This window comes from Drosophila yakuba, unplaced genomic scaffold (genome assembly GCF_016746365.2).
Source record: "Drosophila yakuba strain Tai18E2 unplaced genomic scaffold, Prin_Dyak_Tai18E2_2.1 Segkk50_quiver_pilon_scaf, whole genome shotgun sequence".
Lineage (NCBI taxonomy): Eukaryota > Metazoa > Arthropoda > Insecta > Diptera > Drosophilidae > Drosophila > Drosophila yakuba.
In genome coordinates this window covers 600,317-615,576 of record NW_025048817.1, presented here as the reverse complement: position 1 = coordinate 615,576, position 15,260 = coordinate 600,317, and positions in this window count along the sequence as shown.

Sequence of the window (15,260 nt, the reverse complement as noted above, 5' to 3'; positions counted from 1 at the left end):
TTTATAGTTAGCCAATATCTACGCTAATATAAGCATTTAAACTACATTGAAATTCTTTTGCTTGTTCCATATATCATTAGCAAAATCTAATCTCGGCAGCCTTATGTTCACCAGAAATGTCTTGACTTCGAGCACAGTGCTGGTCTAATAACCGAGTTTAAAAGTCAGACAAAATAGTTATAATAAAAAAATAATGTATTCCGTTACGAAATCGAAAAGCAGTGGCAGGGCTCAATCTAAGCGTCTCCACTCTTCAATCAGCGCCTACATCTGCACCGCAGGTTTCAGTTTCGACAGAACCTTTGCTCATATAATCGGCCACGTATGTAACAGAAGTCAGTTGTAACTGCCTACATGGAAACCCCGGAAATTCTATTTTTGGAAAAGAGATGAAGCGTTCAAAACCGATATTTAGCTTTGCCTGCTGTATCTTCATCTCCCGTCTTAACCCAACAGCCCCAGACGATATTCGAACTAACCAAAGCTAAAAGTTTAATGTTTTGCAACAGAATTGTTCGTCTCTAAGTATAACTTTAACCAGATATGTATGATTTCTTCGTTTAAGGTTGAGCTTTCAGACGGACATTTTCCAACAATTATTGATTCTTCAATTTGGCCAAAGCATTTAATATTTGTGTATATGTATATGTATGTTGTATGTATGTATATGTATACCCTTCAGTAGCAAAAACTCCTCGCCCGTATTTTTCGTCGCGATAGTTCGAAAATTCAAATCGCACAGGCCTTTTCTAGCAAAGTTTCAAACACCGAAGTCAAGCCGAATTCTGTCGTGGCTCTGCCGCTGCCTAAGTTCGAAGTTCATATTTGTTAGTAGTTCAGAGCAGTGACCGAAAATGAGAGTGAGAGATGAGATGAAAAAAACGCTATGTATAGACTTCTGAATACCGTTCTAATAATTGGTGGGATATTTTTTATATTTTTAAGTGTATATTTAATTTATATTTTTTTGTTGATTTAGGGATTTTTAATTTTGATATAAATTAAACTGCCGCTTTAGGCAACGCCAATGCGTCCGTGTTTAATTGTTTGCCTATGGAATTCTAATTACCTGGGATCATTACGGTCGAATATACCCTGCGTGCCTTTTAGAATTTTCGGTTTCGTTTTCGGTCACATTTCTTCTTTTGCATTTGCATTCAAATGTAGAACGTGTCAAGTGGTTTAGAAAATTTTCAACGTAAAATATATAAAACCGGTTAGTAGTGTTTCGCATTGATAAATAAGCAAAACTAATTGCATTCCAAGCTACATGATATTAATATTATTCAAATATTTCTCTTTACTGAGAGCATAATCACATTAGAAGGCCAGCCCAGTAGCCACCGGAGAAGGCCTTTCCCCACGCACTAACATGTATTAAAAAGAATGCAAACAAAAATAGGAAAAAATTAATGGAATAAAAAATAAAAATAAAAATTAAATTTTTCTGGATTTACATGTATTTTCCCGAGTAATTTACGAATAGAATACTTGAAGAAATTCCGAGGAACTCCCAAGAAATTCCCTAGGAATTCCTGTAGTATTCCTCGGGATAAGACCTTGCTTATTTTTTGATATTCTCCGGAAATTCCTCAGATATTCCTCGGGTAAATTGATTTTGACAATATACCTCTCTCAAATGATTTAGTTGCAGCAAACCTATTTGCTACATTTTTCCAGTACGCCTAAACCCACAGCGGATTTCAGAAACATAGCTATGTTAAAGCATCTAGGATCATATATGTCGGACTCTGCGTTGGAAACTATTCACTTGCTAAAAATTTCGCAAAGCAACTACGATTTAGCTTTGGAATTGTTACAAAACAGAATTAATAATCGGCGTTTGGTTCTTCAGACTCATGTGCCTGAGATTCTGGGGCTAAGTAGATTAAAATGCTAATGCTGCAACGTAATTCTTCAACGGCCATATTCCCGCCCTAAATGGATTGGAAACAAAGCAGCAAATCGCGGGGTGCTTCAAGTACATGTCCAAAAGCAGGATCCGTTAGGCCAAACGGGACAAGCATTTCGAGGACCCAGCCTTCAGAATTTTAATTCCAAAGTGGGAATACATGGCATAATTTCTGGAGCAGCGATGCAGGATTCTGGAGAATATGGATTTCGCTATAACAATCTATGCGCCAGGTGGGAACTAATCATACATCTTTTATGAGTAAGTCAACCTTTTCCCCCACAAGTTCTAACCGTCCGACCTGTGTTCTAACCGTCCACTCTTTGTATAAATTTCCTAAAGAATGGTAATCAATTGAGACAGTGCGACTTCGGCTATTGCCGTGCCTGCGGATCTAAGCAACAGTCTCTTCTTCAATGGGAATCTTAGCCTCGCCTTCGTCACACGAAAAATTACAGCTTACTAAAACGGTGGCCTAAGATTCAATTAGGCACGCCATGGAACCCTTTGTATTGCATAACACGTCTTCAGCACTTATTGCACACAAATTAGGTAAAGAGGTAAACCTTTGTTCATTGCCGCGCTGTACGCGTCTTGGGCTATCTACTGTACCTGATATTTTCTTGATTCGTAAATAAGTCTTACCAGCAAGTTAAAAATCAGTCATTCTTGTCCAGAGTCAATTTTTATCTAAGGAAGTAGTGTTTAAATGTACAAGCAAGGGAGCTTCGGAGGGGGGAGCTTCCTTCTTGAAGTTTCACGATGAAGGATAGCGCAATTACCTGTTAAGCACGAGGTTGGGAGTTCAATCCCCATCCATGACGAGAGTATGGCCACACAAACTTTCCTCTCAAAAGATACTTTTCTAGCTTTTAGAGGGTATTCTTCCATTCATAACGCCTGATGCAACAATCTTCGGCAGCTTACTCTTGACCAACCGCCTCACCCCCTCTCCATTCTATATGGAGTAAAACGGGGTCTCCCACATAGTTACCAAGTGCACCCTGTGTTCTGCGAACAGCATCCACACCCAGCAGGGCCTGAAGCGAGTTACCAGACTGTTCGCTTTTCTACGACAAGCGACATCACCGTAGACGCCACTCCCCGATGACGTTAGGTGGCAGCCCCATCACTGGGATAAGCCGCACCAGGCCAATCACCAGATCGGTCGAAAAACTTAATCGATTATCGAAACAAATACGAGAGAATTAAAAATAAACGGCCCCCCAAATTCGATGACGACCGTAGGCATATCAAAACGGACACGAATTGGACAATGGAACGTTAGAACTCTGAGAGAACCATCTAGATTAGCAAAGTTCGAGGCGGAGATGGAGAGAACCATCTAGATTAGCACAGTTCGAGGCGGAGATGGAGAGACTCCATATTGCAATAGCTGGAATCAAACCCAGTAGCCACCAAACCCACCAAGGAGCTGGAAACAACAACATCAAATAGCAACCTACACAGTGGCAACAATGGCGGCAGCAGATACGGAGTGGGGATTTACGTGTCCAAGCGCATAAAAAAGACACTGCACTCCTGTGAACCCATTTCGAGCTAGACATATAAACATCATACAATGCTATGCCCCGACGGAAGACGCCAACGATAACACCAAGGACGACTTCTACACTGCCCTCACAGCAACCCTCAACAAGACACGGCAAGGTCACATTAACATCCTCATGGGTGACTTTAATGCGAAAGTAGGCCCCAACAACACCGGACTAAGATCTATCATGGGCCAACATGGACCTGGGACTCGCAATGACAACAGAGAGATTAGTGGAACTCTGCCAGCTATTCCAGCTGGTCATCGGCGGCACAATATTTCCACACAAAGATGTCCACAAATACTCCTGAACATCTCCTAGTGGTAACACGCGCAACCAGATCGACCACATTTGCAGACGCAGAACGAGCAGTCGGCGAGAACAACATGCGCTCGTTATACCAGCAGATTGCACGGATTGCCGGAACCCTCCACAGACGGAACCAGCCAGTCAGGGACCTAGAAGGCAACCTCTTATCCAATGATGATGCACAGATCCGGAGGTGGCGCCAACACGGAAATTAGCCCCCCACATCACCAAACGTGGCTACGGCACTATAGAAGCATTGCGCCACCAAGTGGGAATACCAGGATACCCTCTGCAGCCCCGAATGTAAGAGAGATTGTGAATGCAATAAAGAAGCTAAAGCGCAACAGGGCCGCCGGCGAGGACAACATACCAGCCGAACTGCTTCAAGTTGACACTCAACTGATGGCTGATACGCCGAATCCACATTTCGCACGCATATTGGAAGACGAGACTGTGCCTAACTCCTGGAAAAGTGGAATTATCGTGAAGCTCCCAAGAAAGGCGACCTCAGCGACTGCAACAACTGGAGAGGGATAACACTGCTCAACACTAGCTATAAAATCCTAGCGATCCTGCTGAACGAACGCCTCCAGAAAAAAATCGAGCCAACAATCCGAGACGAAAAGGCAGGCTTCAGACCACACAGGAGTTGCGTAGATAAGGCAAACACACTACGCATAATTACCGAGCAAGCTGTGGAATGAAGAACCCCGCTTTACCTCCTGTTCATCTACTTCAAGAAGGCGTTCGACTCAGTTGAAAGGGCAGCAATATGGCGATCGCTTGGAAGGAAAGGAGTACCTGCTAACCTCATCGCCATCGTGGTCGACGAGTCAATGAGCGAAGTATGCTTGTCCAAGCGCGGAATTACGTAGAGCCTCACTAGACACCTTGAGGACTTGGACTATGCAGACGACATCTGTCCTATCTCTCACAGACTTGGCTACATACAGAGGAAAAGTGACGACCTCGTCAGGATAGCCAGCAGCGTAGGGCTCGAGATAAACATAGCGAAAACAAAAGCTATGCGCTTCAACCACTCCAGCCAAGGAAACATTAACATAAATGGGAACCCAATCGAGTTCATTACCAGTTTCCCATACCTTGGCACCATCATATCCAACAGTGGATGAGTGGATGATAATGTCTCGAGTTGTCTTGGCAAAGCCCGCTCAGCATTTAGAAGACTATACCGCATATGGAGAAACAGACAAATAAGCCGACAAACAAAGCTCCAGATCTACAATGCGTGTGTGTAATCCATTGTGCTATACGGAAGTAAGACACGGCCCGCAACGTAGAAAAAAACGCAGAAGCTACAGGCTTTCAGCAACAAAAGCCTGAGAATCATATGTGAGGTATTCTGGCCAAACAGAATAGCCATCACAGAGCTGTGGCGCGTTACGAGCGAGCCCCCGATACACACCCAAATAGGGAAGAAGAATGTGGATGGGGCACGCTCTCAGAAACCCGAGTAGCATAGTAAGGATGGCATTGGACTGGAACCCCCAAGGAAGCAGAAGGATAGGAAGGCCAAGAGCAACATGGAGAAAAACCACTCAACAAAAACTTGCCCAAATAAACATCACATGGGAAAATGCTAAACAGACAGCACAAAACAGAGTTAGAAGGAAGGCTCTCGTAGAGGCCCTAAGTTCCCGAGAGGAAAAGCAAGGAATACAAAAAAAAAAAAAAAAAAATAGGCCCCTCCTGTGATTCAATGTCTGATCAATTGTTCTCATTCTCAGCCCTTTAATCAACAGCAAGGCCTTGTGGCCGTGCAATTTTTATCCGCATCTGCTCGATTCTAGTATGATGGTCTCGCCCAGTAATCACAAAGTCCAAGACTTTTCTTCAGTTGATGTGCCGAAAACCCTCCTTTGGCGCAAGATTCAGAATTTTGCACAAAATCCAGTTATCTTTAAGCACTTAAAGAGATTCATGTTTTTTGAGGGGCCAGCATCGAAGTTTATGGATCTTGTGTATATGTCGTTTCTAGAGGACAAGAGCACTGGAGTCACTAAATTTTTTAAAAGTCTCCAGTATCTCCTTTAAAATCCCTAACATAGCTAAAACTTCAGCTTTTTAGAGCTGAACTTCGATTTCGACTTATAGGGAAATATCTAAATGGACAGTATTCGAAGAATAATTCTACCGCTGCTCAGACTCAATTGTAGTGCATTCTTAGAATCGAGAGGAGCCATCAAGATTCAACGTGTTTGTAGCAAAAAAAGTAGCTGCAATCCAGGACACGACCTCTACAATGGAGTGCCGCTACATTCCTAATGCTTTAAGTCCGGCAAATATTATTTCTCGAGGAGCTCCTCCCACCGCGCTTGATGAGTCCTTTGCAAAGTACGTTTGGAAAGATCTATAAGTTATGCAACCGCATTCGATACCTTGTCACTGACACTCAAAGTGGGACTTGCCTGGTGCTGCGTCTGGTTCAGCGGGATAATTTGTGGCATGACATTAAATCTTCGTCGACCAAAAGACCCTTCATTGACCAAGTTGGACTTCCTCGAGTAGATGGTTGGCTGAAGAACTCTTCGCTGGACTTCAATGGTCACCACACAATCATCTTACGTGTGTGTTTTCATTTGCTTTGTAGGCAAGGTGATACATTTGGAGCTCATTAAAGATCTCTGTACATTTGCTTTCCTGTATGGTCTAATACGGTTTATATGCACAAGAAGAAGGCCACGACAATGCAACTAACTTTTTTGGGGGAAGAACGAGATGCTTGTATTGAGAAACGTCTTGAATGAGTACAGCACCACCAATAATTTTTGCGTCGATTTTGATGGATCAGCATAAACTTCTTTTTGATACTGAGGGCTGGTCAAGTAATTCAGCCAAAACTATTTCAGATTCTTTTTCGTTTTCGCTTGCATTCAGTTGTAATCACAGGAGACAAATGTAAAGTGTACCGGTGTGTCCAGGTTTCGCCTAAGAATAGCTATTTCCAGTGCATTTTGTGACGTATATCACGAAGCCAGCATACCTAGCTGTGAGGTTCATGCATCAGTTATCTATGGAGGAGGGACATATTCAGTGGGTGTTGAGATTTCTCGTGACTTTTTGCGCTCCGATTTTTTTTTTGATTTTTCCAAAGCCAGCGGTGGTTATTACAAAATTCTTTAGTAATTCTATTTTGTACACAAAATTATTTAATTAAATTAATTTAGAATATTATTGATGAAACGTTATTTTTTTGTCCTCGTCTTTTCACACATTTAATGCAATTGATAACCACTGCAGTGGTTCTAATCGAAAAAATCAAAACTAGTGTTGTCTGCATTCAAAACAAATTCAGTCAGGTAATAAAGTCTGTGCAGCCAACAATTAGTGGTTGGCGGCTGGCAATAGGCCAGTCAATTATGGCTACAGGCAATGATCTGTTGATCGCAGCAAATCAACCTGATGTGGAGGGAGTTCAATTTGAGATTGCTAGAGATTCCGATTTGTCTGCACTGTTTTCTCAACCAATTCCACCTGTCCCGATTGTGTACCACCACAAAGGAATATTGAGTCCCGTCTACCGGCACAAGTTGGCTCTACAAATACACAAGCTGCAGTGCCAAAATCCCTTAAGGTGGTTCCACTAAGTAATCGGGTTTCCCCTGATCAAAAATCATAGGATGCATTGTTTTGTATACAAAACATAACAAAAGCCGATAACATAACTTTTGAAAAATTAAACTTTTCTTACGGTAGGGACATTTCATCTTTCAAGATAACTGTCCCTAATGAGCAATTTCATTCCCTTCTAATTCGGTTTCTTCATTGTTAAACTTTCTACTCTTCTACTTCTTCCCCTTCCTCTACCTTTTCAAAAAACTACCAACTAGTCTCACTATCTCCTGTCAAAATTCAAGGGGCTTGAGTAGCAAGCTAAATAAATTGTATTCTGATAGCCTTTCCTTTGCATTCCATATCATAGTATTTACGATGACTTCGTTAAAGCCGGAGATATTTAACTTTCCCAGGTGTGTACACACCAGGTATGATCGTCCCTCCAGGCGGGAAGGTGGAGTCTTAATTGCGGTTAGGTCTAACCTCACTTCAGCCTTATGCGTAAGGCTGTCGTTTCCGATATATTACATGCTCTTGCTCTCTGAATTTTGGGAAGATGTATCCGTCTCAAAAATGATGTCATATTAAGACCAATTAATAGTTCTAGGTGATTTTAATATACCTGGCAATACATGGTTCACAGACAAAAATCGAATATCCCTCTTCCTAAAGTACAACACGCAAGCGAATAGAAACACAAACGTAGCATTTTACAGGAACCTTATTGCGCGCCTCATCACTGTACAAAACGGTCAACGGAAGTCTACTACTACCACTTTGGTGTGAAAGTATTGTCAAGTATGTCATTCCATAAATGAGCACACTTAACCAGACACAGGAATAGAGAAGTCCCACTTTGAATGTTTGTGGCCATACTGCTATGGGGCTACTCAGAAAGGGCGGTCCATGGGCCCACAAAGGGGACTCGTTAGGCTCGCTGAGAAGAGCTCCCCGCTCAACTTCTGAATTGTAGCCACTCGTTTTGCTACATAAACTTTTAATTTTGAGGGATCCTCCCGGAAAGCACCACAGTTGAATACGTTCAATTTACGTATTTAATTTTACAGCTATAAGCCGAGCTCCGCAAACTGAAGTTCTGGCACGGTTAGGGCTATCAAAGAGACCTCTCGATACATTGAATAAAGTAGGTGGCTGCTGTGAGATTGTCCCCTAGACACGACACATAAACAGGCTCCATAAGCTTCAGTGCTGGCATCGCAAAAAGCATGAATCTCTAATTCAGAGCTTGGAGAAAGAGCTAATCAGACACCGTATCCCAGTAAACATTTGACAAGACACTGGACAAGAGCGCGGACGTCTGCTACATTATGTTCATTTCTTTTTCTTTGGAGCTGGCGCCAGATATCAAATCATCAACACAAAAGTCACGGCAAAGAATCTCAGCAACCCCCCCTGAAAATGTCGCCTTTTCATACATAGACAACAGATGCATCGACCTCACAGCTAGGTAAGACTCAGGCTTCTTGCCATACGTAACATTATCTACCGTAAGTACGCACAGATCATCTTGAGAATCTCTCCACACAATGCACTGGAGGTAGCTATCCTCAGGCGAAACCCTAACACACCGGTACATTTTACAGATACGAGTATCTCCTGTGATTGCAATTGGATGCGAGCGAAAACGAAGAAGAATCTGGAATAGTTTTGGCTAAATCACTGGACCGGCTATCATAACTTCTTTTAAGGAGTATCATGAAGAATTTAAAGCCGATCCATCAAATACGACGCGAAGCTTGGTGGTGGTGCTTTTCTCTTTCATGGCACAATTATGAGGCAAAAAATACCGACAGAAATTGAATTCTTATGTCGGAGCATCTGACATATGTCCCATTTTCAAGTACTCCTCAAGAAAGCCTTGTATTGGGCCTTGACGGCTGGACGATGCTCTAGTTTTCTCTCAAAGATAAGTATCTTTGCAGAGCTTGCTGATATAAAGATATGCAAGATATAAAGCTGGCAATCGAACATAATCAGTTACAAACGTCGATGTTAAAGTTGGGGTGATGTTTGGTTATATTCAAAGCAATGTCAGCAGTGATAGAAGTCAAGTACTCGTAGGTTCGAGATCGCATTGTTAAGTAAACTGACAAAGCATCTGTCTTGAAACTAGAGGCACCTATTCCAGTAACACAAGCAGATGACTTTGTTTTTCTAAGCTGAAGCAAGTTTACAAAACGGGACGTTGTAGTGCCACTGGGAGCCAGAGTCAACTACAGCACGGCAAGGAACAAAGGTTCCTAAACGGTTTTTTACTAACACAGTGGCAATGGCTAGGAGTACCATATCTTTGCCTACATCGTGAGCAATAAGAGCTGAAGATGTAATGCAGAGAGTGTGGTGCTTAGATCTGGCTACCAAGCGCATAGCTTGCCAAGACGAAATCCATAGTCTCCAGAGTCCTGCATCCAGCCAGTTGACATAGCCTCCAGGGAGTTTTGGTAGATCTAGCGGGGGCGATGGTGCCCTATTCCTGAAAGAACGTTTCCGATGGCTTCACTTGCACTGTGAAATGCCGTCAGAAAAGGTTGAGTGGGCGAGGACTTGTGAGGCGCGCTTTGATATCTCCCCACGAACTGAGGATTTAAGCCTTATGAGAACATTATCAAATTTCTCAATAAAATCGCTTTCAGTTTCATCCAAATTAAGCTCTTCAAGCTCGCTCAGAATTTTCCCGAAATGTTTGTTGCAGCTATTCAATCAGCTTCAACAAAACGGAATCTTCAAATTAAGTTAACGCAGAACTTGATAAAGAATGTGCTAATCGTCCCACTCTGTTATATATGGCAGTCGCCTTGCGCCTCAAATATGTCACCCTATGTGCATTAACAACAAAAAATTCTGTTCAAGCGGGTAGATTGGTGCAAAGAAGAATCAGTGGCAGCTTCCTGTATTTGGCTTTAATGTGCAATTATTGTAGACATTAATGTTTATGCACAAATCTCTTAGCAGTAACAGCAAAGTTTAAGCTTTAAAGAGCATTGTATGATTGCACAATATATTTATTATGAACAAATCACTCAACAGTAACAACGAAGTTATAGTTTTAAATATCTTTGTATAATTTGCACTAATATTGTTTATATAAATCACGTCGGTTTCACCTACATGTTGAGCTAATAAGAATTTTTACTTGCCTTTTTTGCAAATGAATGAAGACTTTTATGGTAGCGAATTCAAGCGATTTTATTTACTCTTTTATTCGAGAAATTTGGCAGCATAATCCAACTATGAAGATGCAGACGAAAGTACAACAGGGCGCGATCTGCAGCTGATCCGCATAGATAAAGCTGAGGTGCCAAGGACTGAGTATTTTTTTCCGATGTTGATAAGAAGTGGACATAAATTTAGGTACTGCTGGCGGCTTCGATACCCGACACCTGTTGATCTTCTACATTGAATTTTAAGTCTCCAGCACTTGGACTTACAATCCGATCTAAATAGCTTTGAAATATGATGCCGTCGTGGTAACGTTAAACGTCTCGAAAGTGTAAATTATGATCTTCTGTCTTTTCAACACAAGACACGCGACTTACACTCTAACTATGAGGTGCATGACCCCTACAGAGTATAACGTTTTGAAATTAATATTCTTTATCCAATTATCTCAATTATTATCTCTTTTTAACACATAATAGGATCTTACTAATACTTATATGTTTTCCCATTATTTTACTATTTTCTATATCGCGTCTATCTTCTCGCGATTCGAGCCTTACGAAACACGGCAGCGCCCCTCGGTCGGTTGGTCGGGAGGTGTAGCTGTTAAACTCACGCGTTAAAAAAAATAATAATTTGATATCTTGCGCCAGCGGCAAAGAAGAGGCCATCAACCTAACACAGCAGACGTCCGCACTCTTGGCCAGACGCAGTTTTAAGCTTAGAAAGAAGTGATTTAATTCTCGACCTTTAGTATTGATTTGAAAAAGCCCTGACAAGCCCTGACGTTTTAACTAAAGTGTATTTTTTAATTGGTGGTCCGCCTTCATTTTACTAAGCCACGCCGTCAACGGGCGGGAGTAGACTCTTTTATTACATATGTAGAGAAGCTGCGTGAGCCTCTAAACTCGCCTCTATCTCTTTTTGGTACTCTCCAGCCTGCACTTTTGGCTTCGCGTTCTGCAATTAAGTCACTCGTACTTACTCGCTTTGGAAGATAGTCCCCCGAAAAAGTCGCCAGAGGCGTTTTACAAAAATGCCGAACAATTATGAGTGTTCAGTTTGCTGCTTGTCCCAATGTGCGGGAAAGCGGCGATTAGCGGTGATCCCTCGCTCGTTTCTGGGCAGTGTATATGGCGGGAGATAGAAAACAGAGAAAATATATTCGACCTGTGTTTAATCTTGCCTGTGAACCCCTCTTACAATGACCTCTTGTTAGCGACATACAAGGGGACACAACTGTTCAGGCGCCCAGGGAGTGAACCTGCAAGGGTAAGACTTTAAATTCGATAGTTTTTTTGTATCTAAATAGATAATGTCAGATCACGGCCGCGCTCAGTTTGCAAATTGACTCCGCGAATTGCCTGAAAAGAAGAAAAGCGACACATAGGTGCAGCAAAGGCGGTTTGGTTTTTTGGAAAGGGTGCAATAAAATCCATTTGCATGGAGTTGCGTAAATGGTTCAGAAACGAAGTGAGTATTGTTCTCTCGATTCTGATAGAGTATCAGTGCAATCGGATTTCAGGTAATTTTGAGGTACCAGCTAGTCTCATTACCCGCTGGGTCTCATCTCGGGAAGTTAATTTTAAAGGAGGTAACCATGGCCAACACAATGCTCTCTAACAGGGTTGCCTTAATTTTGGATCAATCTTCACCATCTCAATGGAGACATGTGGGTACTTCAACGCGCAGTTCCAATTTAAGAATGGGGGTATAAGTCATAGCAAATATAATTCAGTTAAAAACCAATGTTATTGGGAAAGGAGAAAGGAGCTATCCAAGACGGAAAAGCTCATCTACAGCAGAGGCCCAAATGGTGCCAGGAGGCTGAAGGTTTTCAGCTCAAAGACTTTGTCATCATCTAGGATGACCGATTTCCGCTGTTACTTACACACCTCAATCATAACGAATTGCATCTTGCGCACACTTATTGTCTAATTTTTCTAACAGGATGGACTGGACAAGCGAGAAGTATCAAGTATCTTGCATTGGCGGGCGGCATGTTCAGTTTGCTGCTTGTCCCAAACAAAAAATTTAAGACTAATATAATACTATGTCGAAACGCATTGCAAACGAAAAGGTAAATCCTTCCGAAATATAAACCAGCGTAATACTGGGGTATTGGTAAAGGTTAAATATATCAAAGAATTATTCTGAGCGTGGCAGGTTTGTGCGGTTTGCGGGCGTTAGGACGTGGCAAAAAAGAGTTTGGCAAATCGTTAGAAATTTACAATACTAAAAAACAAATAAAAAACAAGAGAGAACACTATAGTCGAGTTCCCGACTATCTGATACCCGTTACTCAGCTATAGGAAGTGCGAAGAGAGCGTTAGAGTGTACGGTTTGTGGGCGTTAGAGTGAGCGTGGCAAAAAGTGTTTTTGCAAATAGATAGAAATTTACAAGAGCGATATAAAAATGACAAAATATCAAAACATTTTTCAAAAGTGTGGGCGTAAAAGCTTTGAAAAAATATTAAAACAGTTTTAAAAATTGTGGGCATGGCAACTTTGGGCGATTTGTGGCCGTTAAAGTGGGCGTGGCAACATGAATCGATAAACTTGCGCTGCGCCTATGTCTCTGGAGTCGGTATGCTTAATTTCAGCTTTCTAGCTTCTGTATTTCCTAGATCTCAGCGTTCATACGGACGGACAGACAGACGGACGGACAGACGGACATGGCCATATCGACTTGGTTATTTATCCTGATCAAGAATATATATACTTTATATGGTCGGAAACGCTTCCTTCTGCCTGTTACATACTTTTCAACGAATCTACTATACCCTTTTACTCTACGAGTAACGGGTATAAAAATATCAAAACTGTTACGTCGGCCTATTAGTGCCCGTGTCCTAGATAAGGACTAGGACCGAGAAAGGGGCACCCGATGTTCACCACCAGGTTTCCAGCGTAAGTTCGTCGTATTTGGATTTTGGGATCTTGGTAAGTCACTCACCTCTCCAATATAACGAGAATAAATATTAGAAGTGCCTGTAAACATAATTACATTTGTAACGTTTGTTTGTAGAGGGCGTCGACCTCCATAGATACGTTGAGCTTGCTTGGGAAAAATTCCCACGGCCCAAACTAATAGATCGGAAAGGGACCACCGAAGAAGAAGCACAGTAAGCGGGGGCGTCGTGGGCATAAGTTCGTTTTATTCGGGTGCATACATGAGACTGCTTGTAGCCTAAAACTAGAGTGGCGCTCTTACCCGCTTTACATCGCTAAAACGTGCTCGGGTGATCGGGTGAGCTTAGAGAGCGCGAGCTCGGATAAGAGCGAGAGCGTAAGTGCGGAAAAGAGGGGCGAGCCCCTCACATTAACATTCCGCACCCCCTGGAATCACCCGGGTTGCAACATGGTCCTTGCTATTACTTGTGGCAGGCTCTGGACACGACCCATCCGAAAACGGTGCTCTGGGCCATCGGCAGTCCGTCGTGGATCTTCAGAAGCCTGGGCTGCGTCACTCGCGGATACAGGTCCGCTCCCAGGACCACGGAGATCGTAGCGGGTAGGTAGAAACGCTCGTCGACCAAGGAAATGTCCCGGAAGTGGGACCGCACTTTCTCGCTCAGCTCCCGGATTGGAGTGCGAATGCCCACGTGGGGCTCGACCTTCAAAACCATCTCGAACCGGACGCTGTTGTCCCGTTTGGAGCTCACGGTGGCCGAGCAAACCTGCTTATTCCCAATTCTGGTCGTTGACTGCCTGAACGCTGTCGCCAGCGACGCGTCGATGCAGCTCGTAGGCGTGCACGGTATTAATCCGCACCATAGCAGTCGGTAGCAGGTTGACGCTGTGTCGCTGTAACAGGGACGACAGTGACGGAGCGGAGGATACGCTCGTCTGGCTACTCGGAAGAACGCCGTGGAGCGGCGGACTGGAGACGAGGAGCGGCTGGAATCCGTCGTGAAGTGGCGGACGGGAGCCGAGGAGCGGCTGGAGGCCGTGGAGTGGCTGACTATGCAGAAGGCGCGCCTACTGACGCGACTGGCGCTCGAAGAGGTGCAGCATCGTGTGATGATCCTGCCCGCACGTTTTGCAGCAGTCCCCTCGCCGACACGTTCGGTCGGAGTGTTCGTGGACCAGACAGCGGGGCAGTGCCGATTGGCGAGGACAGGCCGTAGGCGCTTCTCGGTACTCAAGCGCAGAAATCGGTGGCATTTCCGTAACGGGTGGATCCCACTGCAGACTTAGTTGCCGAGGAGAATAGACGGAAGAAGGCGATCGAATCGAAAAATTACACACCTTAGTGACGTGACCGGTCACGTTCTGGTTTAGGCCGGACACTTGAGCCTGGATCGTCTTAAAAGGGAGTCTGATTAAGTCGAACAGCCGTTCTGTAATGAAGGTTGAGGGCACGGTCAATCAGGCGCTTGGAAGCTGCCCCCAAATGGCACACGTGAATGAGGGCAGTGCCCTGTAGAACGGTTTTTGAACCGGAAGCGAAGCATACTTGCACATCTGAGGGATTCTCTGATTCTGGAATAGGAGCGGGCCGAGTCCTGGCTGTCCCAGTCGAACTTGGAGCGGTTTCAAATGGATTACCGCGGTGCAGGAGGGTGTGGGCACTAGTGCAATCCCGTTGGTGGTGCCATCGTGCGAAACAGTACAGGCAGAGCTACCTTCTCTTAATGTAGTCGGAGCGACCATTGACATCCATTTCGAGGAACCATGGACATAAGCGAATAGGGTGGCTCTCCCTGGAACAGAGATCACACCCC